The following is a 16,365-nucleotide window of genomic DNA, read 5'->3' as shown; positions in this document are numbered from 1 at the left end:
CAATGTAGGCCCACTGATGAATGGGGTGGGTGTCCTGATGACAGAAGATACAGAGAAGGCAGAATTACTGAATGCCTTCTTTGTCTCTGTCTACTCTACTGGAGGCTGTCCTGGGGAGCCCTGTACCCCTGAGACCCTGGATGAAGCCAGGTCAATAGAGGAGTTTGCTTTAGTAGATGAGGGAGTCGGTTAGGGAGCAATTAGGCAATCTGGACATCTATAAATCCATGGGTCTGGATGGGATGCACCCATGGGTGCTGAGGGAGCTGGCTGAGGTGATTGATGGACCACTCTCCATCATCTTTGCCAAGTCTTGGGAAATGGGAGAGATACCTGAGGACTGGAGGAAAAGCAAATGTCACTCCAGTCTTCAAAAAGGGCAAGAAGGAGGACCCGGGTAACTATAGACCAGTCAGCCTCACCCCCGTCCCTGGGAAAGTGATGGAACAACTTATTCTTGATTCCATCTCAAGGCATATCAAGGATAAGAGGGTCATTAGGGGCAGTCAACATGGCTTCACCAAGGGGAAATTGTGCTTGACCAGTCTCATTGACTTTTATGAGGACATAATGATGTTAATAGATGATGATAGGACAGTGGATGTGGTCTACCTTGACTTCAGTAAGGCATTTGACACAGTCTGCCACAGCATCCTTACAGCTGTGATGTGGACAATTGGGTAGTGAGGTTGACTGCAAACTGGCTGAAGGGAAGAAGCCAGAGAGTTGTGGTCAATGGGAGAGAGTTCAGTTGGAGGCCTGTATCTAGTGGAGTGCCTCAGGGGTCAGTATTGGGGCCAGTATTATTCAACATATTCATCAACGACTTGGATGAGGGAATAGAGTGTACTATCAGCAAGTTTGCTGATGACACCAAGCTGGGAGGAGTGGCTGACATGCCAGACGGCTGTGCTGCCATCCGGTGAGACCTGGACAGGCTGGAGAGTTGGACAGGGAAAAAATTAATTAAAACATAACAAGGAAAAGTGTAGAGTCCTTCATCTGGGCAGGAACAACCCCAGGTTCCAGTATAGGCTGGGGAATGACGTATTAGAAAGCAGTGTAGGGGGAAGGGACCTAGGGGTCCTTCCTGGTGGACAACAGGTGACCATGAGCCAGCACTGTGCCCTTGTGGCCAGGAAGGCCAATGGCATCCTAGGGTGTATTAGAAGGGGGGTGGTTAGTAGGTCCAGAGAGGTTCTCCTTCCCCTCTACTCCGCCCTGGTGAGACCCCATCTGGAGTATTGTGTCCAGTTCTGGGCCCCTCAGTTCAAGAAGGACAGGGAACTGCTGGAGAGGGTCCAGCGTAGTGCAACAAAGATGATTAAGGGAGTGGAGCACCTTCCTTATGAAGAAAGGCTGAGGGAGCTGTGTCTCTTCAGTTCGGAGAAGAGGAGACTAAGGGGGGACCTTATTAATGTCTATAAGTATATAAAAGGTGAGTGCTATGAGGATGGAGCCAGGCTCTTCTCGGTGGCAAACAATGATAGGACAAAGGTAATGGGATCAAGCTGGAACATAAGAGGTTTCACTTAAATTTGAGAAGAAACTTCTTCTCAGTGAGGGTGATGGAGCACTGGAACAGGCTGCCCAGGGAGGTTGTGGAGTCTCCTTCCCTGGAGACGTTCAAAACCCACCTGGACATGTTCCTGTGTGACCTCATCTAGGCGTTCCTGCTCTGGCAGGGGGATTGGACTAGATGATCTTCTGAGGTCCCTTCCAATCCCAAACATACTGTGATACTGTGAATGAAGTAAAACTGAAGAGGAAGTGGAGAAAGTACTTTGTGTCATAGTTCAGGCTGCAGTCACTCAGTAACAGCAGCACACGCCTGTACAGAGTCAAGGTGACAAACTGAAGTGTGCACCAGTTAGGTCCTAATACATACCAAATATTAAAACACACCTATTCAGGAAATAAAAATATATAAACCTCACTTGCTTATATTTGTTAGAGAATATAAGCAAGGAGGCACAGACCAATTCTAAAATCTGAAACGAGATACTTCGGGTGCATGTACTTTCTCTCTGGGAAAACAATAAGACAGCAAAGAGCAACAGATGTTAGACACACTTGGAAAGTCCTCAGATACTGTGGTGATGAATGACTATAACAACCTCTTTAGGACAGAATGGACGGTTTATTGTCTGAAGTATGAGATACCATTTCCTTTGATAATGCTTGTGCACTGCAGCATCATACTGATGAAGTTACAATAGGGATCTTATTTAAAAATAATTTTAAAAAAGCTTTTAGAGAAAGGATTATTCATCACACCACTGAGGGTTTTATTTTGCATAGTTTATAAAATGCATAATTGTGCTAACATACCTAATTGTCAAGCTACTCTTTTGGCAAGCTAACATATGAGCGGGTGCCAAACAGCAGGGAATACAAAATGGAGTGGAAAAACAGTTGAGATTTTATGATGTTCTGCCTCCAATGAAAATTGTTCCTCTATGAAAATATAGAATATACATACGTGTGTATATTGTAACTAGGACACTCAGAAGTATTCATAAATCTATTTTTAATATTGTCGCCCATTTTTCTGGAGTTATTACTGGAGGAAAACAAAACTAACCTAAAAAAAAAACAAAAACAAAAACAAAAAACAAAAAACACACAAACCAAGGCAACAAACAAAAAAACCCACCAGGATAGCAGGATTTGTTTTGTAATATTACTTGATGATACTTCATATTAAACCAGACTTAGGAAACACGGACCCAAAAACCCTGTTAGAGACAAGGAATTATGAATCTTCAAGGTCTTCATTTACGACAGTCACTTATTTCTGTTCTACATTACATATGTATACGTGTTTGCCGTTTTGCTTTTTTCTTGCAGATACAGAGGTTCATGGCAGAGGTAAAACATTTGCATTTTTCAGAAGTAAAGCCAAGCCATCTGCATAGCCATGTGTTAAGGCAGGTTATTATTCTAAAAGTGGTTGTCTAGGCTTCTTAAAACATCTCACTGGAAATATCAATTCAAGTTTCTAGTCCTGCTACTTTTTCCAGTCCTACTACTAAATTCATTCTTTTATGCTCCATGTCTCAACCTGCCAAATCCCCCTCTGGATCTTTCTATTTTTCTCCCATTTGGCTCTTCCCATCACCCCCATTACATCTACACTGGTAAACACAACAAAGCTTCTCCTTTACCCTGAGTCCCATTGTCTCAACATGACTCACACTCAGAAGCCTAAAGACTTCTATTCCCCGCTTCCCTTGGGAGAGATGCCCTCTACAGTTTACTCACTGGGAAGAGCACGTGAGCCATAACACCCATCAAATGTGCCTAAGTGTTATTTGGAAGAGCAGAAGCTGGCATCGGCCAGAACCACACCAAGGATAAAGTTAACCTTTAGATGGTGTGATTCGTCATAGGCTGTTCTAAACCTGTGTGTTCTCCATCTTATCCAGTAAGACAGACTTTGGATTGGAGGCCACGGGCTTTGGGATCAAACACAATTGATAGTTTCAAGTCCCACACTGATTCTGCAGGTATTCAGTACAAAAGTAACTGGCTGTATGTATACATATACGTATACGTATGTGTATGAGTGTTTATATAGAGGCATAATGTATCAGAATCAGAAAGATTTCAGAGAAAGCAGGTGTGATTGTCATCACTCACAGATGCCAGGACCTATGTAAAATTCTGGTAGCACCAAAACTGAAATAGAAAGAAGAGAGCAAGCAAACACATGTGCTTCCAGTCCCCACCTCTCCTACTGGGGACAATGACACTAGCAATAGACATGTTCAAATCTAGTTGATTCATATCACATACATGTTAAAGACGGATCGCAAGCATGGACTGCTAAATTTTTTCTCTGTGTGCTGTATCTGTGCACTGTGCATCTATTTGTCTCTCCACATACATATGTGTATGTGTGTGTGTGCAGGGACAGAGGGAAGAAGCAGCTATTATATTATCTTCTGCCTCTGTAGGCATATTTCTGGTCCCCCAGCACAACTTAAATTACAGCAGTGTGGCTGTAAAACCCTGTAGAGCAAGCTAAATACTTTAACAACCCAAATTTTCTGTTTCTGTGCCAAAGAAGCCTCAGCCACGTCTACAGCTCCCACCTATTTCAGCATTCTGTTTTATTTCTACAAAAATACCAGTTCACTCATTTTCAAAATGCACAAAAGATTACTTGCAAAACATCCTCTCTTTTACTATTATATAGCCACTGACACAGTCATTGGGTTTTGTTTGTTCATTTGTTTGTTTCTTGGTGGGGAGGGAGGTATGGCAGGTAGGAAGTGTCTCTCCTTCCCCTAATTTCTTTCATCTGCCATAAGTCTAATAATTTTTCCTATCTTCCTGCCCACATTTCTGCTAAAACCTCCCAACTAACAAGGAGGAATACATACATTTCACATCTCTAACCTTTCTGGTTTTGTTTTCAAAGACATTTATTCTAGTACTAGATAGAAACTGTATTAGCATTTTGATTGCATTCTTTGCAGCATTTTACAAACATATAAGTAAGTATCCACAGAAATCATTTCTACAAAAAGACAACTTTGCATACAGAATTGCTGCTACTAGCTACTTTACAATATACACTTAATAGAGAGAGGGTAAGGAAAGGTAAGGAAAAGAAGTTGTTAAATAATGGCTTTTAGTGATGTAGTTCAGCATTGTTTGGATTCAGTTAGTTAGTTAGGTTGGTTTGTCTGTCTTTTCTTAGTGCAATATTAGTAGCTTTCATTAATTAGTTACTTGCACATGTACAGAAAATAGTCTTAGTTCTGTAACAACACCTTGTATATTTTATATATAGTTAGCGGTTGGTGTCACATCAGTTTCTATTTGTGAGGTTCTAGTGACAGCAATGCTGTAAAACTGTCTCCCCCAGTTTCTTTGGGTTCCTTTAGAGGGTTCAGGTGGAGGGGTTTAGTAATTCAGACCTTTCAGTCCTTTCGTATTCATGCCAGGCTTGTTTGAGTATAATCTATCAAAAGCTTGAAATGGGTATATGTTCATCACTTAAGTAATATGTTTAGAATCTATTACTCCAAAATAAAATTATAGTCACATTACTAGCAGCTTTATTTTTGAATGAGATAAATTCCTGAAAACAGAAAACCAACCTTCCTCTAATACAGCTAACAGCAAAATGAACATATTCTGCTACAAAATATTTGACTTCTATTTATAACTTGTGTAAAGAATTGGAGCCAATCGGAGTACAGAACTGATCTGTCCAGAAGGATCTCTTATTTTTAATGAGCATATCAAGCATGCTATGAGAAATAAACAGTCCTACCAAATGTTCCACTGGCAGCCTATTTGAATACATCTTATCATTCAGTGACTACAGAGCAATTTGGTTTGATCTCCTACAGTCCAGCTCTTAGAGCATCTCAATATCTGAAACAGGCTCCTAGGAAAGTAATTTCAAGTTCTGAATAAGCACCTCTGAGCTCTGTCTAGTGGAAGGGTTGAGTTAAGCACAGTTTCAATTGCAAGTGCAAAAGGAAATCCCCAGAAAAGCTTCTAAGCCAGTAGTTAGACCCTCCAGGCAGGGGAAAGTGTTACGTACCCACTCCAGTGCCTGGATGAGCACTCTCGCCACTCAAGTATTATACAAAAGGTAAAACCACTACTCGAGACAGCTCCGTTTTAGCAGAAAGCAAAAGCTGCCACTGCACACTGGAATTGGGTTTGATCTCCCCAGTATGGAATGGGTGGGCTCTGAGAGCCACTTCCAGACCCAGCAATCCTTAAGAGGCTTAAAAAGGAAATGTATCTTCTAGGGGGGATTACAACTTGAGCAGACATGACACCCAGAGAGATTTTAAAAGGAAGAGGGCTGCCTCAGGAGTTTAGGAGCCTCCAAACTGAGGCAGCAGAAGAGCAACAGGTTTCAGGATTACGCTGTCGTGAGTTACCTGCTTTTTGTCAAAGTCCTCTCTTTTTGTTTTTTCATAGTCATTTTTACAAGCTTATTCTGACTACTTACATATTTGAATTGAACATGTGCTTCTAACACAACATCAAAAACAAAGACTTATTTTAATCAACAGACAACAAAAAAGAAAGCTTATACTTTTCCCCACAAAATTCTTACCATTACAAAGAAAAGAGTTTGTATTTTTGTTACAGTTAGTATACTTATTAAAATAATTCATAAACCTACATTCCAAACATTACATTTGTACTCGGGTCTTTCTCTTAATGAATAATCACCAGTTTCCTATTGCACAAAGATATATGCTCAGGATATAGTTCAGGAACTATAACTATTCATAGCACACAAAAATAATTGGCATCATACAAAATTGTATTCTAGTAGTCCTCAGATGTTTTAAACTAAGTTCAAGGTTGCACCTCTGTATGGCAAACACATACAACTGTTTTAGCCAGAAAAGAAAAAAAAATATCCTATGTTAGAGGGATTTTCCTAGAGGGCTTCAACAATCTCATCACTAGCATCCTCCAGCTCAGCTGACTTGTGTAGATCCCTCCTTATCAAGACTGCAAGGAGAGTCTGACCAGCTCTTTAGGAACTTCCATTAGCAGCAGCATATTTAACCCCTAGATACTGCAGATCTGAGAACTGCAGCTTCTTTAGAACTGAGAGTCTGAGCATAATAAGGTGTTCACTTTTGGGCCCTTCACTACAAGGAAGACATTGAGGTGCTAGAGAGAGTCCAGAGAAGGCCAACAAGGCTGGTGAAGAGTCTGGAGCACAAGTCTGAGGAGGAGCAGATGAGGGAACTGGGGCTGTTTAGCCTGGAAAAGGAGGCTGAGGGGAGACCTTATTGCTCTCTACAACTACCTGAAAGGAGGCTGTAGCATGGAGGGTGTCAGTCTCTTTTCACAGGTAGCAAGTGACAGGATGAGAGGAAACAGCCTCAAGCTGCACCAGGGAAGGTTTCGATTGGATATTAGGAAAAATTTCTTCATGGCAAGGATTGTCAGGCATTGGAACAGGCTGCCGAGGGAAGTGATGGAGTCACCATCCCTGAAGGGGTTTAGAAGATGTGTAGATGCAGTTCTTAGGGACATGGTTTAGTGCCTGAGTTAGGTTATGGTTGGACCCAATGATCTTGAGGGTTTCTTCCAACCAAAATGATTCTATGATTCTACGTTCAAGCAAAAGTACTTCCTGAGCTTTATCAATGTAAAATCAAATTAGAGAAAAACAAAAAGAAGATGGAGTGAAAACTTTCAGGAAGATTTAAAAAACAAGATTTCATAGAAAAAGTTTCACGTTTTACCAGGAAAAAGGTCTCTCTGAAGAAATGCTTGAAAGTATATCTTCTAAAAGGCAATGAGGAAAAATGATAACAGGAAAGCACCTGAATAGAGGGCTAGAGAAGAAAATTCAAGATTCATGTTGGATTCAGACCAGTCACCCCCTCTGCATACAAGTACTTCATGACTATTTGGAAATAGTTCTTTTAAACTAATAGATTTATGTGGGTTTAAACCTGGCCTGGTTAAAAGTGATTTTGAAAGAAGAGGTTGACATAAATGTGTCTCCACTCTGTGACATGAAAATATTAAAGAAAAACAGTAAACACCATCAGCTCTTTCCCCAGCCTGCACCATACATTATAAGTGCAATTCCTGAGTAAATACTCATCCTGTAGTATGCTACTTCAAAGTCACATGCAGGTAACAGGAGATGCTTTCATTAAAACAAAGATGACACCTCTGTTCCCGTGAACAGTAACAACCGGGGAAACACCACAGCATGTGCAGCAGGAGCAGATTGCACATGCACACCCAGGAGTGCTGAGAAAAGTACTATTTGTAATTTTAGAGATTTTTTTGTTTGTTTGTTTACTTTACCCAATCCAATCTTACATTCTTTAGAACTTCTTTTTTCAAAATACAAGCTTCTCCCCCTTGTCAGTAGGAAATAATTCATCATTTTATAATACTACCTTTTTAGCAATGTGGGAGCTCCATTAGTACTGGATCATGCTGAATGCGACACTTTTAAAAGTTGTTTGACTTAATGACTATGAATTCTGTGGAACTGTTTCCTTTCCTTTCCTACTGAGCAGAAAGCCATGCTTGTGGACCAAATCCTTAGCCATTTGCACACTCTCAGGTACTAAATTGCACGATTTTGCTGAGTTTGGCTTACAAATGCAACAGCAAGGCAATCCACAATCATTTGTCACTCTGCATACTACACAATCTCTTTTTGGTATTAAGTTATAAGTGTGGGAGAACTCTATAAATAAAGTCTGACAAGTCGAGGTGGGAGGGGGAAGTCCTCTCAATTTGTGTTGACAGTCTCTCTTAATTTCCTTTTTTTGCCAGCAAATTGTATGAGATATAATCTTGCAGCAGCCAGAGAAATTGTATTGATGAAGGCAATCATTCCAATCTATTTTCCTTAAATTGATATTTTCAATTTACTAATTTGGCTATTGAAAATTTCAAAGCCTATCAAATTTCAAAAGTTAAAAACTGGGACCTATGACAGGTAGCAAAAATAGACCACAATCTTCAAAAAGGATGCTCCTGTGAAACTGAGAAAAACTGGGTAGAAAAAAAACAAAACAGAAAAACCAAAACCAAACAAACCAACAAACAGCTGAGATTCCAAAAGCTTAAATGAAATTGTCTCCTCTCTCCAATTCTCATGCTCTTTTTTTTTGCCTCTCCTTTGTATTTAATATATTTAGCATCTGTTAATCATTTATCATGATCAAGTGAAAAATTATTTTTGTATTTTTTTAACTATCTTTTGTAACTAAATATTTAATTTCAAAAACAGTAAATAGAAAAAGAAAAAATAGTAAGGTAAAGGATAAGAATAATTTCAGGGTCAACACGTATGGTTCTCTGAAAAACAAAGCAAACAAAGAAAAAACCTCCACATCTTTGCTTGATTTCCATGGTAAATACTGTATCTATTATATATACACGATATACTTTTACGAGTTAGAACAAGAGATTCTATTTGAAAACACCCTGAAGCAAAACAAAAAAATGTTCTCTCTGAGAATATGTAAGCCATATGCAAAATCAAGTCTCCTGCATGCAACAGGAAAAACATGACTGACATCTCACTAGAATGAAATACAGACCAAAATATAAAAATCTTCCCTTGGAGATTAACCAGAGGCAAGTACATTTTTTTTAATAAGAAAGTATTTTATTCCACTGGTTCAACGGTTGCTTAGTGCTAAAATGCAAAATAAATTCACAAAAGAGGAACCAGAGCTACTGACTTTGTCTTGTAAGCAGTCCTGCTATGAAGCCATGATCATATTTACTCTTGCAATTCTTTCCATCTGGCCTCATTAACCTTTCATTCTCTTCTGCTCAATAGTAGAGGAAGAGAGGAAAAAACACTTCTTTATCCTGTGGACTGATGGCTATTGGTACTCCCTTGGGAGATGAACATTTATACTCACTCAGTTTGAAGCCAGGTCTCCCCTTCCCATCAAAGGCCTTTAAGTCAGCAGTTCTAAGAGGGTTAGGTTGCTACCATTACTCCAGAACACAATTTTGAAAGAAATTGGGCTATCATTCTGTGATGACCAAACTTTGAACATGATCATCAGCTTGGGTCCCTGAGAGTGATCTAGATGTTATTCTACTCATTTCTAAAGCCCACCTGGAAGTACCTAAATCCATATGTAAAACTGTAGAAAACTCTTGCAAATATGAATTTAGGCATATAGGGCTATCTTGGTTATTTTTTGAAGGCAGGTTTTGGGGAAGGTTTTGTGAAGGCTGGCTTCAAGTTGTTTTTGAGGTACTCTTGAGTTTCTTTTTTAAATTTTACTCTCTCATCGTTCCCCCCGTTCTTTTCTTATATTCAAATCTACTTATATTTGTTTGGTTTCTCAGACTATTCCAGCACACTTGGGAGCACTTGCTGAAGCTGAAGTCTCAATTGTTTTCAGGACTTTGTCTGTGTTGGTACACTACAGGAATACCCAGAGGCACAGACCCAGAGGCAAACACAACCCACCCGGTTCCATCCCTATTTCTCAGACAGAAACCACGTTAGGTTGGGAGGCACAACACCAGGCCAGACTGAGGTCCTCCCTGCACCACATTGACACAAGCCAGCAGCACCTCTCTAAAAGAATTAATAAAAAAATATTTGAGCTGGTCTTTTTAGTAAAAGTTTTAGAAAGTAACAAAGCAATAATTTAGGAAAAAAAGATCCATGAAACAATCCTCCCCCAATTCCAAGCTTAACAGCACAGGGTACACAACTACTTCAATGCAGAAGGCAGACTGGATATATTCCCTCTCTGCAATTACTTTTCCTGTGACTAAAACACACACAGTACAGTCTGAAGTCAAAGCTTGAACTATGGCCCTTGATTAAAACCTCAGAGTTTTAATCCATCTCACAGATTCATATATCTCGATAACAGAGAAGAAAAATTGTCCCTCTACTCTCAGACATATCCATGGTGCTTGGGAGAGGGAGATTCTTTTTCCATAATCCCATCTCATCCATGCTGGTCTCCCTTAAATTGACTAGGTTTTATATACTGTAAAGTTGTATATTGTAAAAAGTGTCTATTAATTAGATTCACAGAACATTAGAAAAACCTGGTGGAAGTCACACCTACATTTAGCATGGCATATTTCAAATGAATGATAAAGAGGAATCAGCTTTGTGAACATTTAATGAAGGTTTTCAGACAGCTTGGTGGAAGACTTCCAAACAGCTCTCGTGCCAACTGCTTTCAAGTTGCTCTCAAATCAGGACTTAAAGGCCAAGAAAAACACACCAGAAAGCACGTAATAATTTCCTTAGCAGGGATAATTACCAGAAGTAATCGGAGTTTAGTGTTTCTCTGGGTAGCCTTTTCAATATAAACTTTGCTGTCAACTTTTCTTTTCACTGCACAACATCACTGTTAGGCAGATAGTCTTTACTAGAGCATTAGGAAAGATCTATACCTAAATATCATTTCAGCAAGACTGCAGACCTTTGATGAAAACTTACTGAAATATTAATTTGATAAATTTTCAGTGACCCAAAAGAAGCAAAAGAAATTTAGACTGAACTTATTCACAATGAAATTTGTAGGAGATATACTATGCTACTATATATTACATAACAGAAAAAAAAAACAAACACACCACCACAACCACAAAAACACAAAAAAACCCAAAAGAAAACAGCAGTGATGCCCAAAGACGAACTTCTTCAATAAATATTTGAAATAGTAAGAGCTAAATGATCAAATTAATAGAATTTAAAACCTGAAGAAACTGAGAATTCTCAAGAAATGTTAGATTACCTTTTTATAGTCTAGATTAGAGCACATTCTTCAAAATGGCAACCTGAAAATATCATATTGCACTCAGAGAATAACAAATAAGTTTTGCATGTTTGCAAGCATAGTAGCCGGTTGTCAGCAAGTTTAATATGCAATCTCTTAACCTGAAAGATAGAGTAACAATAATTTTGAATCAATCAGAAGACAGATAGCTCATAAGTCTATATTTTGTCTATAAGACATCCTTTTCCTTACCTGAGAACTCTTGGAGTCTTAACAAAATCTATATCTGAGTTTATAATCTGTGTCTAGAACACATCTATGACTTTTTTGTATAGTTTATGTGGTTTTAATGAGATCACATTTAGGCAACTGATTAAAAAGTAAACAGGAGGAAGTCATTTTAGGTACTTTTAATCACATTACAATACTAAAAAGTCTTTAGGCAGATTCTTGCAGCAGAGTCTTTGGAGAAGAGCTCTTTTAATCACTTTCCTGTTTAGTTAGATGGGTTGCCATGGGGAAGTGATGCAAAAACACATCCTCACCCTCTTTGAACCAGTGATTAGCCAACATTAAAAGATTTAAGGGTTCAGGTAAAAAATACTAGTATTTTGCAATTACACTCTTCCCTCATCTGCTCCTCCTCAGACTTGTGCTCCAGACTCTTCACCAGCCTTGTTGGCCTTCTCTGGACTCTCTCTAGCACTTCAATGTCTTCCTTGTAGTGAAGGGCCCAAAAGTGAACACCTTATTATGCTCAGACTCTCAGTTCTAAAGAAGCTGCAGTTCTCAGATCTGCAGTATCTAGGGGTTAAATATGCTGCTGCTAATGGAAGTTCCTAAAGAGCTGGTCAGACTCTCCTTGCAGTCTTGATAAGGAGGGATCTACACAAGTCAGCTGAGCTGGAGGATGCTAGTGATGAGATTGTTGAAGCCCTCTAGGAAAATCCCTCTAACATAGGATATTTTTTTTTCTTTTCTGGCTAAAGCAGTTGTATGTGTTTGCCATACAGAGGTGCAACCTTGAACTTAGTTTAAAACATCTGAGGACTACTAGAATACAATTTTGTATGATGTCAATTATTTTTGTGTGCTATGAATAGTTATAGTTCCTGAACTATATGTTTCATCACAAACTCCCATGTAGCTAAATGAGTAAATAAGAGTAGGTTTATTAGGTAGTGATTTTTTTCTGGGAATGCTTAGTACTGCAAAGCAAAGATTGTGTCCAGCACCAAGTACATTTCCTGCTACCTTCAATGCATTGTAAGCAGTTAACAAGGCCAAAAACTTGGTTATGCGATGAACATCCCAAATAACTCAAACTCCAAATGTTTAAGTAAACCATGCCTGAATTTGTTCAGTTACCTAGGTTTGCAAAAGCCCACAAGAAAGCAGAGCTATTTGTAAATGTGTTGGTGTGTGAAAGATTCATTTCTTGACATCTGGGGTATTTTTCTTTATTTATTTAATCCCATGCAGAGTAATGAAGTCCAGAAGAGACAGGAACTAAAAGTTGTTTAAGACTTAAAACAAACAAACAACAACAAAACGACAAACAGAAGAAAAACAAAAATAAAACAAAAAACTTTCTGAAAAGTTTCACTAGGATATATAAGAGAAAAAAACAAGCAAACAAACAAACAAACTGAAGCTTTTGCTTTCTTTTTCAAACACTCTTTATAAATAAGCTGTAGCATATGCTGGGTACCTAAAGAGCTGAAAATCAAAACACTCTTCACTAATTTCTAAAAATGCTGGTCACTGCTTAGGCCTTTATTTCCATTTGCATAAGGAGCATGAGTGCCAATACAGAAAGTAATACCATATGTCAAAATAAAACTTTAGAGAAGAGAGGCTGGGATGGCGGGGAGAAAATCCATCATTAAGTTCAGTTGTGCAGGGATTTTTCTTATACCTACTTGGATAATGATGAACATATCTGTGACTGGCCAACAAACAAAGAAAAACATCTCAGGTAAGGTCTTGAAGCCAACAGTAATTTTTAATTGATTCTGTTGGTGCCAGAATTTGATGGAATTTCAAACAGTGAATCAAAAAAAGAAAAAAAGAAGAAAGTTAAGCACAGAGAGGTATTCACCTTCTCAGAATAACATGTAAGCTGAATTTTTTTTTCTGAAATGCAGAGACAGTAATATTTGCAAAAATCATATAGCTCTTCCAAATGTAAAAATCAAGTAATTAGTTTTCCCTAACTCATTTTGATATCTCATTGATGAAAGACAACACACTTTTAGCTACTAAATATTTTGGTTTTCCTCACTGGATGTAGTTTTAAAATATCACGCAGAAAAAGAAAAGAAAAATAAACAGTTCAGTTAATGCATTTCACTTCCCTAAGTTAAAGACTGTAGGACAAAGCCACAACATTCACTCTCAGTGAAAGGTTTTCTAGGAGGGGATGCGAATTTCTTTCCAGAATAAAACTGATGTCACTCATTGATCCTCAGCCATGTACCCAGGACACTAGGAGGCATGTCCCCACATATCCTGGCTGGAAGCCAGGTGCGCAGTTGCTCATCCCAAAGCAGCCCACTCATGTCCATCCCTCAGAAGCCAGGGAGCATAAGGGTACCAGAGCTGAGCCCTGCTCAATGCCAATACCTGCAGGCCTGGCCACTCTGTGTCCCCCTGTTGGAGGCCACTAGCTTGACTCTCCTTCCTGAAATTTCTCAGGATTTCTTAGCTGGCTCCATCCTGGGTATCTGGAGAAGCAGGACATGAGGTGTGTGTGATGCTCAGGACTTATTGACCAGCTGACACAGGTTCTGGGAGCTCCTGCTACTCTGACAGACCTTCACAAGGGTCTGCTCCTCCTGCAACTTCCTCGTTCAGCCACCCCCATCATCCCCATCCTAGTGTTCATATTAGCATCCCTGCAAGAGACACTCTTGAAATAATCTAGTATAAACTAAAAGGTAGACATTGACACCCATTTTACCCATCCCTGTTATCCAACTAATGCTTGCCATCATCTGGAAACAACTAAGTTTATAGATAAATAGCCTTGATCTAATTGGTACATCTGTTCCTATTCTACTTGCAAGCTCAAACGTGCACTTTAAAAAGTGTATTTAAATATCACACTCTAGCTCTTCTTTTCTATCTGGAAGCACACAAATCCCCCATTAGCCCTTTTGTTTGTGTATGCAGTTTCAACTATTGCTGCTTTTTTTTTTTCCTGCAAACTTTTACATGCACACACACCTAAAGGACTATCAATGTCTTTTGTTTAATAGTGTTGTGATCCAACTTTACGTTTAGAATACATACTGATAGGCATTTGTTTCCTTCCACACGTAGCTTACAATAGGTAAAAGAGAAATATCATTTCATAAAATCAAAATACGTTATCTCATTGACTTCAGAACATGTGGTCTAGCCCGTAGGGATAGATATCTATGCTGCAGAGCACTCCCAAGCTCCAGCATGTGTGCTGCCCATTGCTCAGCTCCCTGTCAGAACACATCCTGAACATGCAGCAGCTCTCCTTTACTAGAAGGGCAACCATACGTGAATGATGGAAAGGAACCACAAAATGCATAAGTAAGGTCCTTGCTCAAAATGATCAATGTATGATGACACAGGCTGCTCTGTGGTGTGCATCTACCCTGAAGTCTTGGTGCCTTGGACTCTCCAAGACAACATTCATCATGTTGTACTGCTGTACAACAGCTGTACTGAGCACACAAGCGATCCAACAAAACATGACAAACAGAAGATGCGCAGTTCAATCCAGTTAAGCCACTACATAGGTGACCATTTCATTATTTTTGTTTGTTTCTGTATTATCACAAAAGCAAACTGTAATCTTTAGAAAAAAGAAAAATCATAATATAATCTTATTGGCATCTGTAACATTCATCTATGCTAAAGAAAACCCAATAGTCACAGGAATTACATGTTCCTAAAAGTATAGGTTATGTCTTTTAAAATGGTTTATGCTATCCCTTAATACTACACTATTTGCTCTGTGCCTATCACAAAACATCCAAGATCATGATCTTAAAGATTATGACATAAGAAAAGGCAGGATTCAAGACATTTGTATTTATCTAAGTGTTCAACTATGTTATGTCTATCTGCAAGAACAATATAGTGGAAAATAAGTTGTTTCCTCTGTTTGCCTTCTAATGAACCTTCATTGCCAGGGTTCTCAGATTTTACTTCCCTTGAACAAGAAGTATATACCTTTAAATGATTTTTATTTTTATCTGCTCACCATTGTGGCACTGATGGTAAATAATTGTATCACAAACCTTCTGCTTCTCATTATATATTTATAGCATCAATAAGAGACTAGAAAGACTACTAGCATCTACATCTTTACAAAATCAATGTGCACACTGATATATAGAGCATGTTTCAGCTATGTAACTTTGCTGTTCTTCTGTCTATTCTCAGATGTTGGCAGCTTTATTTAGTTATCACCATTTATATTTACAAAAGGATCAGAAGAATAATATCTTCCAGGAGAGTAAGCATTCCACAGTCACATACCTGAGGGCACTGTTTTCCCCCACTTGTAGTCAAATTCCACAGCCAAAGTTTCTTAAGAGTTATAAGACTGGCTTTGTTTGGAGGCTGTTTTTTCTTTCTTGCTTAGCTAAAACCATCAGTTCAAAAGTAGGGTAGTAGGCCAGCTCAGAGGATCACTTTTCAGTGGACACTGTTGCCCAGTGGAAGTTGGCGAGGACAGCCAGCTTAGGCAAAAATCATCTTTTAAAGAGACAGGCATGAATCTTGGGAAGGAAGCTCCTTTGTTTTCTAAATTACTTAATTCAAAATTAGTGCCTTTTACTGAACTGTTAATTAAGATTTATTAAGACTGTGGCATCTACAATGATGCAAAGAGATCTGTGTTCAAATTTCTAGGCAACTTTTCCATAACATTATTGAAATGTAGGTTTGAAAGGCAGAGGCAGTGTAGTTTATTTAAATATTCATTTGGTGTTGCCTGTAAACATATTCAAATGATCTGCAGCTCTCCAGTGAAGGGGCTCCATGAGCTTCCAGACTAAGTTGTTCCTGATCAAAAAATTGCAGACACTATCTTATTTTTCTTACTGTGTTTTTAGTCTCGTTTTCTGCCAAGGATAGT

This window comes from Nesoenas mayeri (assembly GCF_963082525.1).
Source record: "Nesoenas mayeri genome assembly, chromosome: 4".
Lineage (NCBI taxonomy): Eukaryota > Metazoa > Chordata > Aves > Columbiformes > Columbidae > Nesoenas > Nesoenas mayeri.
This window is presented reverse-complemented; position numbering follows the sequence as displayed.